Below are 20,867 nucleotides of genomic sequence, written 5' to 3' on the forward strand. Positions count from 1 at the left end.
GAGTTTGTGTTTTTCATAAATGCATTTTCACTGATAAATGTGCCCATAAACATGTAGATCTACAAAGAGAGAAATCTCATAATTCAGTTGCAAGTAATTTCATAGATAAAGCAGCAGCCGTGTTTGGCTCAGTCCACAGAAGAATGTTTGAATATGGATCAGATAACATGAAGTAAGAATAAAACAAGATTACTGACAAGACAACAAAAAACAAAATCATAAAATCTAATTTTCATTAATTAATTCTTCATTAAATTGGATATTGACTGAGACACAAGGAAGTCATTTTTACACCTTAATGTTATCTCACATGCTTGCAGGAGCTAAAAACATATACCATCCCAGTGTTTTCCCTCGGTTTGTGGAAGACGTAGGTACGCATATTCGGCAGGCGTCTTTCCTCAAGAAAATGTAACTTTTTTTTTAATAAAAAACCATGCAATTTGAAAAAATAAAATCAAAAAAGTTTTCACCTCTTATTGTGTTATGTGTTTTGTTTTATTGTTTTCTGATGTAGTTCATTGCTATATGCATGTACATTTGCTTGCATGTACATTTGTGAACATACTTTAGTATTAGCGATCCATCAATGTGCAATCTCACCCTTTATCATTTATGTATATCAATAAAATAAAATAAAGTTTTCACCTCCATGAATCCAGATGTTCTTTTAAGACCATCATGGATGAACTAATACAGAAAGTCACCAAATATTTGGTTTAAGAACAGTTTGGGGATTTAAACTGAATGTGTTTTCAATATTTTGGAAGAGAGCTGTCATTTTGATTTTGATAGATAGGAAACATTATTCCTAAGGTTCAAAAGCATTCTCTCATTAACTTGGATATGAATGCAGCCTGCTCAGTCATGGGCTACATCTATAAATTGGTGGTGATGGGTTTGCAGATGATGGATGCTAAAGAAAAGAGCCGATGTTCTGGTAAGATGCTGTTCTGTATCTGACTGCAGTTACTAGAAATTCACTACATCTGGAGGAAGTACTGAAGTCATATTTACAAATTCCTTTAGTTTAACCCCACCTGACTTAAACTGAATAATTATTTCCCATGTTAGTCTTTCACTTAACTGTTCCTTGATGGTGAAAAGCTGTTTAAAAGCCTAAATAACTGTAATGTTTACTTTTTGCCTAAAAACTGTTAAAAATATCAGCCTTATAATATAGCCTATTTCTCAGCCAATATCATAAACATATGGAGGGGGGGCGGGGGTGAAGCATTTGTGTTATTATAGGTGCATAAAAGCAGTTGAAGATTATTGTCATTGACTGTACGCTCTTTGGCCAGGAGGGGCAGCAGATAGCTAGGATTTAATAATCCACGGTGGTATGGATGTAATACACACAATGTCCTCATGATGGCAGCAAGAGAACAGAGAAACATGCATCCTGCTGTGACTCCAGCTCCAAAAACAGCATTATCACCTCTCTGTTACGAGGCTAAATATCTCGCTGATATATTTTTTTAATTAGTGTTCACTCAGAAAAATGTAGGCCTATTAAACCATCTGATTTTACTGAAAACACTGCAAATAGCCTACATCACATAGCCTACTGTAGTAGTGGACTGAGGGATTTAAACATGTTTCCCTACCAACTCTGCTGATAGAAGCTCAAGACCACAGCATCAAAAAGGAGCAGACTATAGCCGGCCCCCAATAATAAAAATGCATAAATCAACAACAAACAAACATGTTGCAAGAAAGATTTGTCATCTGCTGCACGACATGCGCTGCATTTGAAAATATCATGCTGAGATTCCTCATCTGAGATCGATACGTTTGATTTTATGATGCTTTTACATTTTAAAGAAACACGATTTGCTGATCTTTTGTGCACAAGATAAAAACTAATTTCAAAGACTGCAGCTGCTCTAAATATTTAATAGGCTACAGTGTCATATTTCTTCAACCAATATTTTAGTTAATAAAATGAGCAGTAATCAGCTGGAAGCAGCTCTGTGAGTCACACCTGTGCTGCTGGGCATCCGAAATTATTCACCAGATTAAAAGCCAATCAAAAAATTACAAGACTATAAAGCCAAATATTTAAATAACTCATATTTGAAAATGTGAAGTTGCCTATTGTCGCCAATTTCAGCTATAAAAAATGAGAATAAAGGGAGTGCAGCCTTTTTTGACGGTGGTGCCTTTCACATGATTAAGTGCTGGCCTTTTTCTGTTGTAACTTCATGAAAGGAGGAGAAATCAAAACGATTAAAAATAAAATACAAAATAATAGCCGTTCTATGTGGGCTATTCCGAAATGCGTTATTTTAGAAAAACGTGAAATTAGAAAAAAAAAAAAAAAAAACTATCTTGAAAATGAGCAAATAGGTTACTTTTTCGGGTTTAGAATTGAAGATATGATGTCAAAGGGTCGATTGTTGAAAATGCGGTTGCGTGCATAAACATCATTAGCAGAAACAAAAAGAGGACAGGGGTTAGTTTATTTCGCTGAATGCAATTGTTTTTAAATAAAATGCTGAAATAAAACCTCTTAGGCGCTGCTAAATAGTCTAAACCTTTGAGCCATGCGCAAACAGAAATGTATTCTGTTTATTTCATAAAACGTATATATATGTGTGTTTATTTAAACTATTACTCAATTAAGTTGTGCCTAAATCAACGTGTTGGTCTCAGAATTACAAGAAATGTCTCTTGACTTTTATTCAATTCAGTAACTCATGCAGCACCGGTAGGCCTATCCTGTCGACGAGCTCGAAACAAAAAGCCTGTTGAATCCCGACCCATAACGACTTTTCATTTCACTCACTATATACATATGTTTCTGTAGCTGTGTAACATTACTATCCACATTCAAATTAGGCTTATTTCGGTTCACTTGTTGTGATAAAGGAAAGCACAAATTCGAGTTTGTTTTTGTTAAATATAGCCTTTTTTAATATAGTCTATTACTAAAAAACAACAGGGTTCATAGACACTATTCTGTAAAAAAAAATATAGACAAATCAAAAGTATTTTACAAATCAAGAGGTTCTATTTAATTTATTTCAATATTTTTTTAAGTTTATCTATCTATCTATCTATCTATCTATCTATCTATCTATCTTTTTTTCTTCAGTATCTTTGGGGCATCCATGTCAACTTGTATATCAGCTACAGGAATAATAAGAAGCTCGTCTCGGTCTTTTCTGTTATCCTCATCATTAACAATAACTAGGTTATCGGAGGATGATAGCAGAGAGAGTTTATTTTGTGCACTTTCACTTTTCAAAATCATGCATATAAGGCCGAATATCTATTATTCGACTTCTAATGTCTGAAGTGGTCACATCAGTTTCCCAATTCACTCAGGAGATTGCTCAGTGTAGGCCTATGTCTTTTAAAACATACTTCCAGACTTTGGTAAAACCTTGTTACTCTCATTTTGTGTTTGTAATTGTTTTATATGTTCAGTGTAATTCTGGTCCTGTGTGTTATGCGTGGATCCCAAGAAGACTATCCGATTACTGCATTTCTTTCTTTTCTTTTTTTTTTTTGGTATAAAATCCTTTAAGAAACACTAACAAATAAACAACACTAAACAAGAATACACTGCATATGACCAGGGTATGTATAACAAGGAGGAGATGTGCATGTTCAAGGTTCATTCAAGATGTTTAGCTGAAGTTTTATTGGGACTGTCCTGACACATGGAGGAACACTATGTAAATGATCTCCAACATATCTGACAACAAGGAGTCCTCTGACCCCTGACAGTGAAGGAGAGCTTGCTGGTGATCCTTCTTCATAGACCACCAGTTGACTTCATGCAATCCTCTGAAGAGCTTCAGCTGTCAGATAATCTTATCCACTAGTTAAATATAGCCTACTCTATTTTAACAGCAAATATATTCTCCTATGCACTTCTATATTTTTCACTATTATTTACATTAAGCTGGGGTCAAAGGGACCATTGCTAAGCTTTTTTTCTTTTTTTTAAAAAAAGGCCTAATTTAAGTTATATGCAAACCTCTAATTTATGCAACATTTCTGAAATAACTCTGGTAATTATGCAGCATGCCTTCAATCTCATGAAGTACCCCCACTTTCATTTATTATACACCACCATATCTCATTACGCTCCTATTCAAATCAAAGGATCCCAATTTGAATATTGGCGCGACGTTGGGGTGAAAGGGTGTTAGAGTCCCTGCATGCATTGGACACAAATAGCCTACACACTGAATCCTTGTGGTGAGGCGAAAGAATTACATCTCATATTTACAGTAATAACAGGTGCGGTGTTGGTACATATCGATTGTGCTAACATGTTCGTCGACGTACGTAAAAGCTGTTTTTATGTCGCGATGCACGCCGCCTCTGTGTGCAGTGAAGCCTGCATGGTGTGTGTAGCTGGCAGCAGTAAAACAATGGAGGTATGGTGGAGGGTGGTTAACTGCTGTCGGAGGGTCTGAGACAGACTGTGACCCACCAGCCAAAAGACTGTCTGCTTCTCACGGCCCGTGTAACGCGTTACACTAAGTAACAGGGCAACAAGCTATTGTTTTTTATGACTTTGTACGAACCAAGTAAAGTGGAAATAATAGTAGGCTAGGCCTACGTTTCTCTCAGAAACAGTTCTATGGCGACAGAAGTTGGATTCTGCCGTCGTTACCATGGCAACATAACTCGTTTTAATCAACCACTTTACTTTTATTTTATAAATGTGCTCCCCATCAAGAAAAACTAGTCAGCTTTTTTATCAGCTGGTATGCAACTATTATATACTGAAGTAACTCTGAAGTGCCTTCTTGCTACTTTACTAGATTAGTTCCACTGTATGCACGTTACAAGTCGTTTACCTCACTGCTCTGGCCTATAGCTTAAAAAATATAGCCTATGATTTACACATAAAATATGATGTGTTGTTATAGATTACCCAACAATATAAAGTAGTTGCAATTATCTCCATCACAACCAACAATGCTGATACACATTACTACATAAGAATAGCCTAATAATCCAATATGACACTAAAATTGATATTTTTTCTGCATAAAGAGTATAATATCCACTATTTTTTGGATACTTTTTTACTTTTAAATAAGTAGGCCTATGATTTTTAAGTAGCCTAATATATTTACATGAAGTATTTTACATTGTGGTATTTATTATTCTACAACTGGAGTATTTACGCTACGCATTTACGCAACTCTTTAACTTCTATGCCTGGCTAATTTTTTTTATGGGCTACATCAAGTTCTCAGTAATTCTGCTCTGATATTTTGCAGCTCTAGTTCTTCGAGCCTATACTACTTTGTAGTTTTTGGTTGTATACTGTATCTTTGTTTCTTTATTTTGTAGCCTAATTCTACTATTTATAATTTTGTCTATTCTGTAGGCTTGCATGTTGAAGGACCCCTCCACTGTTGCTCTTCTTGAGTTTTTTGGGAAATTTTTCCTTGTCTGAATTGATGGGCTAGGATATAGATTATAAAGCCCTCTAAGACTAACTTGTGATTTGGGGCTATAGCCTAACTAAACCTAACTTGACTTAGACCAGGGGTCACCAACCTTTTTGAAACTGAGAGCTACTTCATGGGTACTGAGTCATACGAAGGGCTACCAGTTTGATACACTCTTCTGAAATAACTAATTTGCTCAGTTTGCCTTTAGTTATATATGATTATTAATGATTAATGATACTCATCTATGTGAATACACTGATCACGTTAATGATTTCTCATTATCAATAATTATCAACAATGACTTAACAAGGTGGGAAACAGATAATATCAATATTCAGTTTTCATTTTTAGAACAGGCCTGAGGGCTACTCATGTGGTCCTTGGGGGCTACCTGGTGCCCACGGGCACTGTGTTGGTGACCCCTGACTTAGACTAATAAGTTAGCATTTGAAGCTTCTGTTTCCGGGCAGCAGTTCAAATAACTGAACTACAACTCAGCTGTGTTGACAAGTAGCCGTTAGCCTAAAATAATGTTGACTTTATACACTGTAAAGTAGGCTATCCTGAATTACAAATGACAGTTTTTGCAGTTGTTTTTTGGAAAGAAAACTCCAATAGCCTAATGTTGCTTTCATAAACAGTGGTAATAAACGCTTAATAAGTTGTTAATAAATGAACCCAGAACCTCTTTTACTGGCAGGTAAGTGGTCACATGCCCCAATCAGTCAAAGGCATTCACAACCTGGCCACCCAACATTTGCTCTTATTAATGGTTGATAACTGATCCAAAAGCCATTGGTTATGCTACATCTTATAAACCTTTTATAACATCTCTTTTTATTGTAAGTCTTTGAAGTGTAAATGTAGAAAATACATTTTTGCAGTGTGTGGGTAATACAAGAATCTGTGTGTGAAGGCATTTCTACACAATTGATGTGGTCTAGACAGGTCAACATGACTGAGTTAACTTTATTAAATGCAAATGATGAGCGCTGTCTGCTATGTACACAGACAAGACTGAGACCTCATACAATAATGTTTGAGAGGATTCGTCTTTCATTGATTCAAAAGATTTCTGGTGTGATTATCATGATAATTAGCCAAGCTGAAGCGCCTCTCTAGTCTGTCTCTACAAGTTTCAGCTGCAGACAGCAAACATCTTTGAGATAATGTCAATTCTGGTGAGAAGCCAAATACAAAAAATACATGACTTTTCACATTTAGCTTCTAATTATATGTTCTCTTTTAATAGTGAAGTCTGCACTACTTTCATGAATAAATCCCAGTATTGGCTTACAATCAATTTAAAATGATAGACTATGACAGCAGAATAGCCCAAAGTTGTACCATGATGTTCATGATGCTGAGGTAAAACATAAGCAAGATATGAGCATTTTAATGAGCACATTAGACTTACAAATAGGCTGCTTTTCCAGGAATAGAAACATGGTGATATAATTTATATATCTTCAATGGCATGTAAACAACTATGTAAGTCTATATTATATGGATATAGGAATATCACCCGGGTACGATGATAAAGTCATGCAGACGAAGCGCGCGCGCGCGCGCGCACACACACACACACACACACACACACACACACACACACACACACACTGAAAACCTCTAAAGGAATTAGAGTGATGTTTGGCGGATGAATGAATGATGGTGCCACCATGCACTTCTGCATGCGCCTGTTGGGGGGCGTGAGAGACGCTGCCAGCATAGGTCTTTATTATAGTTACATCGGCCGTCTTGCATAATATCAAAAATCTCAGAGGGTGGGAACAGTGTTACCTCACTGATTCACAAGGGGGTGGGCCTTGGACGGCGTATATGATTGAGGACAAATGAGATGTTAAACCATTTGGAGACAACTGTGGTGGAGATGTAGCCGTCCGGGCGGACAGCCCCAACTTCCCTGTTTGGTGAGGGGAGGACGGGGGCTGTGGATGTGGAGGACAGCCGTGCGACGAAATGCGCGGAAAGAAACAAGCGGACCCGTTAGATTAGAAAATGGACGGGGCCAGTGGGACGTCACGATGCGCCGTCGCCACAAAGCTCAATACGCCGCTCATAAACGCGCTCATTTGGCTCCCAGCATGCCGCACGTCCGGAGGGACAGCTGGTTACCAGGAGCTCATCCAAGCCCAGTGCAACCCACCCTGCTGCATCTGAGGAGGAAACAGTAAGAACCTTGTTATGTATTATGAGTGATTTTGTGGCATATGAGTGTAGTTTGAACAAAAACCTTCAGGAGCGGCGCAGGAGCGACGCAGGAGAGGGTTTATATGGCGAGCACAGGCGCGTCTAGGCTGCAACACACTGTAGGCTATCATCTGTTTAACCCTGTTGTGAAATAAGTGAGGATCTACAGGCTGACCAGATGCTTCTGACTAAATCTACATTTTCTTCCAGTGAGGCTTGTTCTGTTCTCAGAGCAGTTTAAGGTCTGTAGAACGGTGCGCAGCAGCAGCAGCATCTGAGATAAAGGCTGAACATCATCTGATGGCATCAGCACAGACGTGGTTACACTTGTGGCTGCAGCCACTTTTGTTTGGCAGTTGATACTACAGTACATCGCCAATGTAGTTTGCTGAAATCTGAGCATGGGAGTGTGAGCAAGTCCGCAATTTCAGCAATGAGTTTATTGGTCTTTCCTCTGGCTACCGTCACAGGTGATCTCCTGTCTCCCACAAGGCCTTTTGATTAGTTCCAGTCATCTTTATTGGTATGCATGTTAATATTGTACCAATTAATGGGGATCTCAATGTTCCCTTTCTCTCTCATCCTTCTGTCCACTAACCTACATTTTGAACAGACCTTAAAGAGATATAGCCTATAATAAAATATCTCTAACGAGAGGGTTTTTTCATCTTCAACTTTAAGTTATGCTTGGGCAACATTGGTTTAGTGTCTCTGATAGCAATAAAGAAATGTTGAATCAGTGATGCTGACCCCGGATCAGCCATATGTTCTGTTGTTATTACCATTACATGAGTTCATGTTGCACCATTTCCGCGAGTTTAGTTCACAAACTGGAGATATGGTAAACCCTGCCTCTTCTTTAGCTACAACACATCTATCTCGTTTCAGATAATATTGCATGCATGGGTCTATAACATCGGCCTGTGGCGGTGTCAGAGTGGCCTTGGGCGGTGCAGCCTTTCACAGCTTAGTGTTGTATTTGGCCCGTTTGCTGTCAACATATTACGCGCTGAAAAGGATAAGCAAGGAGGGGAAGCATGTAAAAAAAAGCAAAAGGTCATTATTGTAGGGTACATGAACCCAGCAACGCGCGGCTTCCTGCAGCCTGGGATTATACAGTACAGTGCCAGCATAGGACAGCTCTTTCATAAAGCCTGCTTAATCTGTATGAGTGGGTAGTAAGACATCCCTCTCATGCGTATAGGTTTTATTTCTGTAATTATTACATAACATGTTCTATAGTAGGCCATTGAATATAGGCCTATAGGATTTGTATGTATTCATGATTGCTGCCAAACTGTAGCTGACAACCGGGAAGCCCTAAAGAAGTTTGTTTACTACATTTTTGGACTATCTATAATCAAACTGATTTAGAGAATTTGTGGGGGAACGAAACTGGTTTTACACGTGCAAGCGACTTATTGTATTTTGCGTCATCACTGAGGCCCTGAAACGCATAACTTGCACGTGCAGGGTCCAGGCCGTATGGCTCAAAGGCCAAATTAGTCGGGTGCTTCCACAAAATGAAGACATGAATAGGGGCTTTATCATGAGCAGTATGCTAACCATGACTCCTGCACTTAACACCGAACAGGTGAATAAAAATAAATGTACGACCCATGTTGATTGACCTCGCCCGTTAAATTCCTCTGAAGCATTCGTGAGACGGAAATGGAAATGGAAGTTAGAAGACATGTATCGGAGACTGTGTGAGACACAAGTCTATAACATGTTGAAGGGGCCGCTGTCTTGCAGCAGCAACATTGGAGCCTCACTCTGCTGCAGAGTCAGTGAAGCTGCAGGTGCAAAGCGACCCTGCCAAGCAACACAAACTGGACTAGTCTGGGGCTTTCTGTGACCTAGTAGGCAGATTTCTCACGTATTGGAGGGTGTTTTCCAAGGATTTTCCAGAGAGAGAGAGTGTGTGAGAGAGAGATGAAATGTTCCGTGTGTTATTCATCCAAATTATAAAGAATGCATGCCTTTCTGGGAGATTTATTGGACGTTTTTCCTATATCCTCAAGTCATTCTTTCTTTCTTTTTTTCCCCAGAAACTTTTGAAAGCACCATCATAAGTGAAGATGAGGGCTTCCCCAAGCTTCCAGGTGATTTGAGTGATTTCACTTTTTATTTGGCAGTGGATTCATGGATTTACGTCAATCCTCAATCCTTCTCTAATGATGACTCTGCATGTGCAACCCTGCACAAGAAAATTAGGAAACTACATATAGCAGCCTACGACACACACACACACACACACACACACACACACACACACACACACACACACACACACACACACACACACACACATACGTGTGGCACTAATTGATTACTCCTGGAAATCATTTTAAAATCCTTTCGGGATCCTTTTGTGGACGCGACTGTTTCGCTCAGATTTTGCAGTAGTTACAGCAACCTTTTATGGCCCTGGCAATCTATTAAAGTAGAACATTTTTCACTGTAGAGTAGCTAATTACCGTTTTCCTTAAACAGGGACTTGAGAGTCAGCGGTATACCAAGTCAGTTTGGACGTAAAAATGTGTTTTTCCCCCTCTTCCTTTACCATTATTTATGTATTAAAGTAGCATATGCTATATGTTTTAAATAGCTATTCTATACCGTGTCACCGATATAGAGTAGAGTCTAATATATTGGTATCTGCATTGCCTGTATCCAGGAAATGAATCAGATAGCCTTAAATTAGTATTAAAAGTTATTAATTTAGAGTAGGCTATTTCGTCTCATTTGAGCTGTTAATTTACAGTCAGCAGTGTTCAATATTTAGACTTTAGTTCACGAATGCCTTGTTAAAAAAGAGCTAAAATTAGCACGTGACAGAGATCTGAATAACACGAAAAAAATAGTGTTGCAATAATACTGTTTATTGTATTGTATTGAGCCTATGTTTATAAAATTTAAAGGGACAGCAAAATACACATGCGTCATTTCATTAAAACGATTATTACGTGACAGTTCTTTTGTCCATTGTGGCAGATCATCTTACTTAAATCTAATGCAATTCCCAAGTCTAATTTTAGCGTTTTAAAAACTTAAACACACACTCATAGGATTGATTGAGACAAATAAATAACCAGAGAATTCAATTAAACTTTATATACTACCTGTAAGGTGATGAAGCAGCTTAACAGATACACGCACATGGGCAGGGAAAGAAAGACTGTTATCACAAATCTAACAACTCCCAAATGTTTAAAGCTTTAAAACTAGGCTGATGTGGAACTGGTAGTAGAATAATTAATAAAAGAGAATACGCTGTCTGTATGGGAGTTCAAGTCATCAGTAGTGAATGTGAACGTTGAAGTCGTGAGCTCAAGTTAAAACGAGTGTGCGTCACGGCCTGCAGACGTAAAACAGCAAAGTGATCTCTAATGGATGGGTTTTTGTTGTTGGCATAACTCCAAAGCCTGCTGCGTATAATCTCTCTCTGAGCCCTTTCAGAAAGCAGTTGTAAAAAATAAAATGTTAAGCATGAAATTAAAAATATCTATTTTTCTGTATTTTTAGAGACTTTCTGTGTGTTTTTGATTTGTGGGAAAGCAGTGGCCTATTTTCACGATGCTGTTAGAAAGACCACCCCCTCGTGTGTGTGTGTGTTAATTAGGCATCACACCTCGCTGCATTAATTGAAAGCCAGCGATGCTAGTGACGTCACTCCCCTCTAGCCAAAAGCTATCTTTAAAAAAAGAAGCAGTTTATGGGGAAATATGTATAATAATATAAATTACATTTTAGAGACACTCAAACACACACAAAATATTTGCCTATAGGGGTCTAAATGTTTAAGCATTTTCAGATAATTATGTATTATGGAAATTATGCACAAATAAAAAAATGGCTATATGACCTACTTAACTCCAAATAAAGGATCTTACTCAAATTATACTTTAAATAAACATGTAATAAATATATATGCCTAGTAAAGGCTATAAAAACATTGCTTCATAATTTAATCTAAATAATTGAAACCTAACATATCCACAATAATTCCCATAAATGTATCAATTTACTTACATTTTCTAATCTTATCAGGTTTTTGCCATCATAGTTGAAGATATGGTGAAGAATTAATTTTTAAACAAGTCTCTTGTGGAGACAATGTCACTTACACTTCCTAAGAAACATATCAAATATATATATATATATATATATATTTTTTTTTTTTTTTTTTTTTTTAAAGTAGGCCTATGTGCATGAAATATTTTGAGGATGTGAAAGTGTAATGTTAATACCTTTATAGCCTACCTTTATAAAATATTTGAGTATTGACCGCTCCTAAAATGAGTTCATGTTTCCAATTTTTAAGGGAATCACCCTTCCTCTTCATTCAGCCGTATTGTAATATTTTCTTTACAGGACTATTTGTGTAAATGATTCCCTACAGTGCTATTTCATTCCGAGCTTCTGATGCCCCTCATAAAGATCTTTATTGTTGTTGTCTTTAGTTCACTGGATAGTCGGCTTTAATGCGTTGTTTTGAATTCCTATAAGAGCCCATTCACATTTCAGTCATATAAAAGACACTTAATAGCTTGGAAAATGTGTTTTCTCAGCAGTATCCCTTGTGAATCTTTAGTCATGCTTGTTTTTCATCTCATTTCACTGAGGCGTTTTTAACACCATGTGATGAATCATCTGCATTAACACTCCAGATTTATGACTATTATTGTCATTAATTTCACCTCTGGAAATGTGCAAAACAGAGTAAAGTAGCTTTGTTTTGGTGAATTACCCCTTTAAGCATTTTTCCCTGTCATTGTTTGTCCTTACAGGTGTTTTGGAGGTTGTGTGTGTGTGTGTGTGTGTGTGTGTGTGTGTGTGTGTGTGTGTGTGTGCGCGCGCGCGTGTGTTGCTGGCATAGAGCTGTGTTCGCAGGCCTGAGGGGTTGTCTGTTATCTTTGGTTATCTAGCTGTATGAGTGACGTACATTCTTCATAAAGCTAGATAACCGAAAGTAACAAGAATCCCATTACACGCCTGCACGGTGGAAGAAAACTAAGTTTAAAAAAACCACACACAAATAGAACCAGGAATGGGCTCGGACAATGGACGTTTCCTACCAATGGCATGAAGGTATGATGCTGTGTTACATAAGGGACGATTTCAATAAAGGGAGGGGAGGGGGTGCTGGGTCTCTCATAGAGAATCTTAAGGTGCACCAGGCAACACAAAGAATCAATATTTGAATTGTAATTACAGAAAACGTTTCGATTATTACAAAATACATCAAATCTGGTTGTTGTATATACAAACCCCAGTATTACTGCAGTGGTGGTGTATAGCTTGTGCTGCTGTGTGACAAGATAGTAGTGTGAATGTTTCCTCATGCCAGCTCATTTCAAACCACTGGTAATGGAAAAGATAAATTTAACATTTAAGTTTTCTTTGTCCTTCCCCAATATGCAATGAAATTCACACTGAAATGAAAAATTATCGATATAGCTAATACTAAATATGTGCACCTACTACCATTGAAAGATATATTGCAAAAAAAGGGCAAAACTATGATATTTTTACATCCAAGATGTTGTTTTATCTCCTGGAAAACAGAATCTTAGTGGCTTAGTAGTTTAGTAGTGACCTTTATTTATATATCATACATTTAAACTACCCTTCTCTCCATAAATTACATCCCATTAAATTAACAATTTCCTATTCTGTCCATATCTCGCTTCAGGAGGAAATGCATCAAATTAACAAATTACAATATGAAAATCAATTTCACTGTTACTTTATTCTTCTGTGTCTCTGTAGTGAGATATCATGCAGGGCTGGAGCTTTCTGCTACAAAACAGACTGTAGGGCCACATTCAAGCTATACTGACTTTTACTCAAACCTAAACTGCTGACGTACAAACACTCAAGGACTTTATTTTCAAGTTCATTTTCAGGTTTTTAATCTGATTGATTGTACCAGATTAGACCATACTGTGTAGCCAAATTAGATTTCAGATATTTTTTTATACGAAAAGCATAAAACTGACTGTGATTGATACATTTATGCCACTTTCTTATTCCACCCATCTATAACTAGAGAGGTAAACTTTGAAATGACTTGCTAGTACTATAGTACTTTACACTGTGCCTCAGAAATGTATGGCCTTCACATAGTTGTATCCTGTCTTTATTTTTTTAAGGCCTCCTCAGTTGATCAAATCAAATCAAATTAGGTTTCCTGTGAGGACACCTGGTTGGTTTGGTGGTTTTATTTCTGATAAATTTGTTATCGCTACAGGTACACATTAGTGAAGAATGAAGCAATTAGTTTGCATCAGCTACAGTTATTTCAAGTTGAAAAAGAAGAATTTGGAGGGACTTGGAATATGATGTTCAAATAAATGCTCTCAAAAAAACACTGATTTGATTTTAAGATCCTAGAAAATCCTAAACAAACGCACGCACGTACGCACGCACGCACGCACGCACGCCTTTGTCTTTTGCACTTTGTTTGCATAAGTATTTGGCCTCAATCTGTTTCTAATTAGCCTTTATTTTGCCTTTGTATCAATGCCAGATACTTGGCAAAATGTTGCACATATTTCTTGCCTGAATCTTTTTTTTTTCAGGAGGGAAATATGTTTGTTGTTGAAGTAGTTAGATGAGGTGTGACATCATGGTTGACATGATGAAGCTGTAACCTCATCAGCTTGTTTTCACACAGAGCAAAGATACACAACCATCTCCGCTATTTTTGGTGAGCTTCAGGGTAATCCATAAAAGGGCGATGATTTGCATGCAGCTCTTGTGCGGTTTTAGAGAGCATGTCCTACAGAAGCAGTGGTGATGAGAAAGGTGAAACAAAACAAAGAACACCTCAAGAGGCAATTAGCAGCACTTTACCATCATTTGGAGCATCTCCCCTCTGGTCGATGTTCTTCTGCTGCTGATTTTCTGCTTTTCTTGCTAAAAGAACTCAATGAGCTTTGTCTCACAAACAAAACAGTCAACAGTATGACATCATTGGGGCAGTGAGGAAAGATGGTGTGTGTGCATCCTCTCCCATCTTTAGTAAGCATACAAGGCTACAAACTCCATCAGCACTGTACTGTGCTGAAGCACAAAGTGTATCCATCTGGAAAAGTCCCTAAATCAGTGAAAATAAGGCTGTAAGAATTTTATCATATACTGAACTATTCTCAGAACTTCTCTGCTTCCAGGTCATTCATCTTTTTTGCTAATGTTTGCATCTTAATTTGTAATATTTGAGATTTATCCAGCTGTTTATATCTTTAAACCTTATATTAGCTATTTTTCTGATGACCACTTTTTGGACCTTAAAGTGACACTGTACTTTCCCCACGCACACATCCCAACATGCTTCTTCTTTCTTTTCTATGCTCCCCCCCCCCTCCTCATTCATTTAATTTTATTCTTTTCTTTTTTTTTTCCCAGCTTGGATTCTCAGATGGTTGGTTCTGATTTGTATGCATTTGCATAATGAATGTCATTTGCATGCTCAGGGGCAGACCATGCCATGAGAACGGCTGTGCTGGTTGTTTGTGTGTGTGTGTGTGTGTGTGTGTGTGTGTGTGTGTGTGTGTGTGTTCATGCATGGGCACGTGTGTTTATATGTGTGCACCGTATATTAAGCACATGTAAATTACACATTTTTTAACACAAACAGACCATCACAGGCTGTTGTTTGTTTCGCGCCCACACTGTATAAACACTTTGTTCTTCCTCTCTGACATGTGAGTGTGTGTTTGTGTCTTTGTGTGTCCATGTGTGGGAGAATTCCTCCTCTATGTGTGGTGCATGTAGGGCACCAATCTGACGATCATGCTTCTTTCTGTCTCTTCGCCTCTCTCTCTCCTGTCTTGGTAACCGTTCAGCGATGTACCGATTAGAAGAATAAAAATAAGAGACTCCCTCCTCAATCCCATAATCCTCAGCTTCACCGACCCCTCCCTTGCCAGTTTGTCCTCCTCTCCCACACGGCAAGTCACAGTCCTGCCACCATCTTAGGTGTTAAGACTGGCACAAAATGGCAGCTGAAAAAAGGGGAACGTGGATAGCCAGCGCTGCACCTTCCCCCACTTCATGTTTGCCCCGATCCTTTCCGCGCCATTGGTTGCCTCAAGACAGTGTTAATTACTGCCAGTGTGTTAATTGTAGAGATCCCCCCAAGAGACATGCAGGAAGGGATGAGCTAGAAGGAAACCGCAGAGCCAGTGGCTTTTTAGTGTCGGCAAGCTGGCATTTTTAAGGGCAGCTGCGATTCCTGCGTTGCTTTCGTCGTGCACGCTGACGATCAACCATTTTGTGGATTTCCAAGACGCTCTGAAAACTCTTTTGACTGCTCGGCTTCTTGGACATTAATTCAATTATTCTTACAGTTATAATTTTGCTCTCCTGGCATTATTGCGGTATGTGGAGCATTTACACAACATTTACGCTGCAGGCATGTGCACAGCTTTGTCAGATGATGTGGAAAAAAAAACACACCTACATGCTCCCTGACATCCACAAGGAGCCGTAATTAGCAACATAGTGGTCTTCATAAATCTCCGCTTGTTATCACACTTAGTTTTCTCACATGTGCAATGGACTTCCTATTTGGCCTGTAGAAGAAAATGTGTTGGCACATGGATTATCATTAACTTGAACTCATTTTCTTTCTACACTTTGAGATTTTACTGTAAATAGAGTCTTAGAGTTATCGTATTTTTATATGACAGCAGGAGTTTAGCGAACTTTGAGCAGGGAATAAGAAGTGAGTAGGATCTCCTCCTTTCATGTGGTATTATGACCTGACCACTGAACATGCAACTCTCACCACAACTGCCAGAAACAGGGGACGGACCTGTGAGTTCAGGGAGGAAAAAGTGTAGTAAGTGAATGACTGAGAAAGACTGGAAGGAGGAGAGGGGGGCAGACAGATGAGAAGAGGGAGGCTGCGACAGTGAGATCTCAATAGTGAGAGGCCTTCTTTGTGTTTCTGTGTGAGGTTTATCTTGGGGGGTGCAGGGGGCACTAAAAAAGGAGGGGGAGAGGAGAGGGTGGGGATCCTATCCTGGGCCCTCAGACAAGCGGCACATTGTCCTCCCCAATGTGTGGCGGCACTTGTGGCGTAACGCCATTATTTAGGCCAGTGGAGGGAACGGGGGTCTGGAGACCAGCTTAACCAAAACGCCAATTAGAGCCGGATCGTCCTGATTAATGGACGAGGGAGATTGGTAAACAATGCCGGCCATTGTTAACGTAACCCCCCCCCCCCCCCCTCCCACACACACATATACAAACCCCTACCCACGGGTTTCTTTCATACAGCAGACCCTCGATCCCTAGTGCATCTGACACACACACACACACACACACACACCCACACACACACAAAATTTGTCTGTCATGCCGGTGATCAGAGGCCTGCCATTAGCATGCTGCCCTTGTTTTTTTGTTTTAGTTTTGGCAGCCTCGATGATGAAGCTTGGGTTGATCCTCTTATGTAAATTGGCATATAAGTGAATTATTAATCTTCCCATAGATAAATATAATTAGTTTAAGTAGATTTTTCAAACAAAAACAAAGTTCATGACAAAAAGTTGAAAAATAATACATTTATGAAGAAAAAAGGTTACAGTTGAAATTTTAAAGAAATGTCATAATGTATTTAACATGCACATAAAATCAAACACTGCATTTAAGTTTTGCATAGAGCGATGAAACGGAGGCGTCTTTCATCAAAAGCAGTGCTGGGCTCATATGTTAATCACACACCCGGCGATGCTTGGCTCTGCATTTAAATACGTCCTACTTTATTGTTTTTTTTAAGCATATGCACTGAATAATTAGCCACCACATAGTCCAATCAGGGGCATGCCAATGTGGGGTTGCCATGGCGACCCCATCAGTTCTTACCCCCCACCACCACCACTCTACCCCCACCTCCTTCTCCTCCTGCCTGGCTGCAAACAGGACGGAAAAAAATAAAGCGTGGGAAAAAACACTTTGGTGGCTCAGACAATGATAGTGGGGGTGAGGACAGGAAAGGATAGGAAAGGAGAGGAAAGGAAAGGAAAGGAAAGGAAAGGAAAGATAAGGGAAGAGTGGGAGAAGGAGGTGTGATGGTGATTGGAAGAGCAGCTTGTGTCTAGACTGGCAAATACAGACATGGTTGTTTTGTAGTTTGGTGTTTTTGGGGGTTGGGGGCCATATTTGATCTTGTCTGTCTGGGTTGATTGTGTGTGTGTTGAGTTTGTTCCCTCTGTTATTAGTGTGCCATCTATGGGCAGTAAGGGAGCTTACAGTGAAGGCCACTCAGAAGGCGATACAGTAAACAGTAATACCAAGCTTTGTGATAAATTATGCATGGCTTAACTCAGAGTCCCACAAATGTTTGAGCCTGTGCACATGATGTGTTACTCAAAATCTGGCTGCAATCCTTTCAAATATTTAACATCTTTAGGAGCTTCTAAGTATGAACAAGATTTAGAGAAAATGCTTTGGCTTTCTCCAAAAAGGCTGATTGTTCCCAAGTATTGGATATGTGCACGTGGTGGATTATTAATTTAATGTGTAGATGCCATACTTTTGAGCCTTACTTAACCAAGATGGCCTCCTGGGATCTAGATTTATAGACGTCTCCAGTCCTATACTGTACTGTAAATGCAGTAAAGTTGAAAATAGTAGAATCAGAGCAACTGGATTTTTTGTAGGGATTTGAGCCAACTGGTTCACCTACATAATTTGAATGAAATACATTATTAAAACATGCATACACATATGTTCTGTTGCTCCACATACTGCAGAAACTGTACATCTTATCAAGACATGATAAAACAATGATTATATTGTTTGCATCGCTGCACGTTCTTGGGCATTCTAGATGCAAAGTGTAAAAGGCTGTAGATAAATGTGGTTGTGCTTTATCTTTCACCTTATTGAAGGACTGATTTAATGCTCCTCTATCTCTTCTTTTAAGGTTTCTGATCAGTCTGGAGTTGGGAATCATCAGATCTTTGCCTCTCAGACTCTTTTGGACTGTGACTTTGAGTCTAATGATGTACGTTGCACACAGGACTACATCATTAACTGTGAAAATACTGGAGGAAACACACAGATTTTGTGAAAGCAGCCGGACAGTGGGCAGAGTTAAAATGGTCAGGTCTTAAAACTGGTAATGGATACAAAAGTAACTGTTTTCGGCTGCTGCAGCAGAACATATGTTTCTGAATGAAGACAGAAACAAACAAGACAAGATTTTGATACAAGTGGACAAACTGATATTTGGCCATCATGAGGCTGAAACTGAGAGAGTAAAGTACAACAAAGCGATCTGCGTGTGTGTGTGTGTGTGTGTGTGTGTGTGTGTGTGTGTGTGTGTGTGTGTGTGTGTTCTCGAGAACTGCTCTGCACAGCTGTTCAGGAAACATAAAAATTCAGTCATTAGAGATTCAAAGTAATTTTAAAAAAGTTTAGAAGATGATAAAAAATAGCTGTGGTGAAATTTTGAATTTTTAGTATTATTCATTAGTTTAACAACGTATTCTCCTTTAGATGAGAATTTTATCTTAGATCTTAATCCTAGATTTTACATTTATTTTTCTCACTTATCTTTTGAATCCTATTTGTATGTAATTATTACAGCTAGCAATTAAATGTGTCTCTTTGTCTCATGTAAAACGTTATGTTGATGTTTCAATCAAATTGTTGACAATCTGTGTGGATTTCTTAAAAACATTTGAAATTGTTTTTCTGGTGCAATGTCAAAAATGTTTTATGGACTTGATCCATCAACTATGAATTGTTTATCAATCGTTCATTTGACCATTTTTTATAGACAGGTGCAGTATATTTTTCACATTTCATCTCATACCTAGATATTAGTGTTTTGTACATTTCTATTTAAGAGGACTGTATAACCTAAAATGCTAACCGATTATTATCTTATTTTGCTCTTGCTTCAGCCACCTATCATGTACATCACATTTTATCTTTTTGATTTTGTGTCTACATCTTAATTAAATTGTATTTTTATTTTTAGTGTACACATTTAATCAAGAACAACTATCACTGCATGAAGCATTTTGTGCAAAACCACAATATATTTGTTTTATTTTTATCTATGCAAAAGAAACGGGGGTTTTGTTAAGTTTGCACTATTTGCATTAGTGTTTGCACATGACTTGCATTGTTAAGTTTGCACATTACTAGCTAAATGTATGGGTTCAGTTTGTGTGAGAGAATTGTGATGTTTTACTAATATGCACTATATGAGTACAGGTGCAATGTGTGTGCTGTTGAAGTGTATTTTTAGTAGGTTTGATTAGAAACAGTGATTTAATCAGTAATTGCGTCAGTCTCAGAGACTAAAATTTGGATTTATTCCACATTGTATTTGTTAAATCAGCTCCTCTGACAATCTAATATGCTTAATATACTTGAATGCATAGGATTTCGTTTTGATGTAGTGTGGAGAATGTGAATATGTGCAATATATTTTATGTAGTTTTTAATACTATTCAGAGGGGAAAATTGATTATATTAGAATGCACTATGAACTACTGTTTCAGGGGTCTTACAAGCAGGATTTGCACATGAGCTGCTGTAAATGTGCTCAATATCTGTACTATGCAATCGTTTCTACTGCAGTTGATTTGAAATCAATAAAAGTATGAATGTTTACAATGAGACAATAACTATGTGTGGATTTCCGATGTTTGTGTGTTAGAGGTACTAAAAGTATTATCTATGATATGGTATGTAAAGGATGTAGAATCAACCACAATCATTATTTCACAAATTTGTTGGATTGTCAAATTAACTCAAAATTTACAAAACTGCATTGTGTTTCTTCTACAGCTCATCATCCACATACTGATGTTTCATAAACACAAGAAAAGCCATGCACATTTTGCCAGTTATGTGTAAAATCCATTGTAAATCACAAAGTATGAGACATTTCAAATGCTTACTACACAATTGACAAAAAAACTAACGAGAATATCTCAGCTTTTCTGTTCCGGTTTAGTCCCTAAATCATGCAAATATCCACACTGAGTGCAACAATTTAGAGAAAAAAAGCAGACTCCCACTTTGCAACAGAAGACGCAAAGAAAATAAGTGATGATTGTCCTGCATGGAGCTTCATTCATAGATTTAGATTGAGATTAGATTTAGAGTGATGTGGATTAATTCCTACTGTAGCATGCACTACTTCATGGGGCTGTGTTTTTGGTTCATAACCATCGAGCTGTGTGCTTTAAA

The 20,867-nt window shown here is 38.2% G+C and overlaps 1 long non-coding RNA gene across 1 annotated transcript; it reads left to right on the forward strand.

Moving 5' to 3' along the window:
• Window positions 1-7,240: 7,240 nt before the first annotated feature.
• Window positions 7,241-20,299, forward strand: LOC116047355. The gene is made up of 4 exons (XR_004104373.2): window positions 7,241-7,620; window positions 9,692-9,745; window positions 12,434-12,734; window positions 18,583-20,299. It is a non-coding gene; the product is annotated as an uncharacterized LOC116047355 (long non-coding RNA).
• The last annotated feature ends 568 nt before the right edge of the window (window positions 20,300-20,867 follow it).

This window comes from Sander lucioperca, chromosome 16 (assembly GCF_008315115.2).
Source record: "Sander lucioperca isolate FBNREF2018 chromosome 16, SLUC_FBN_1.2, whole genome shotgun sequence".
In the NCBI taxonomy this organism is placed as follows: Eukaryota; Metazoa; Chordata; class Actinopteri; order Perciformes; family Percidae; genus Sander; species Sander lucioperca.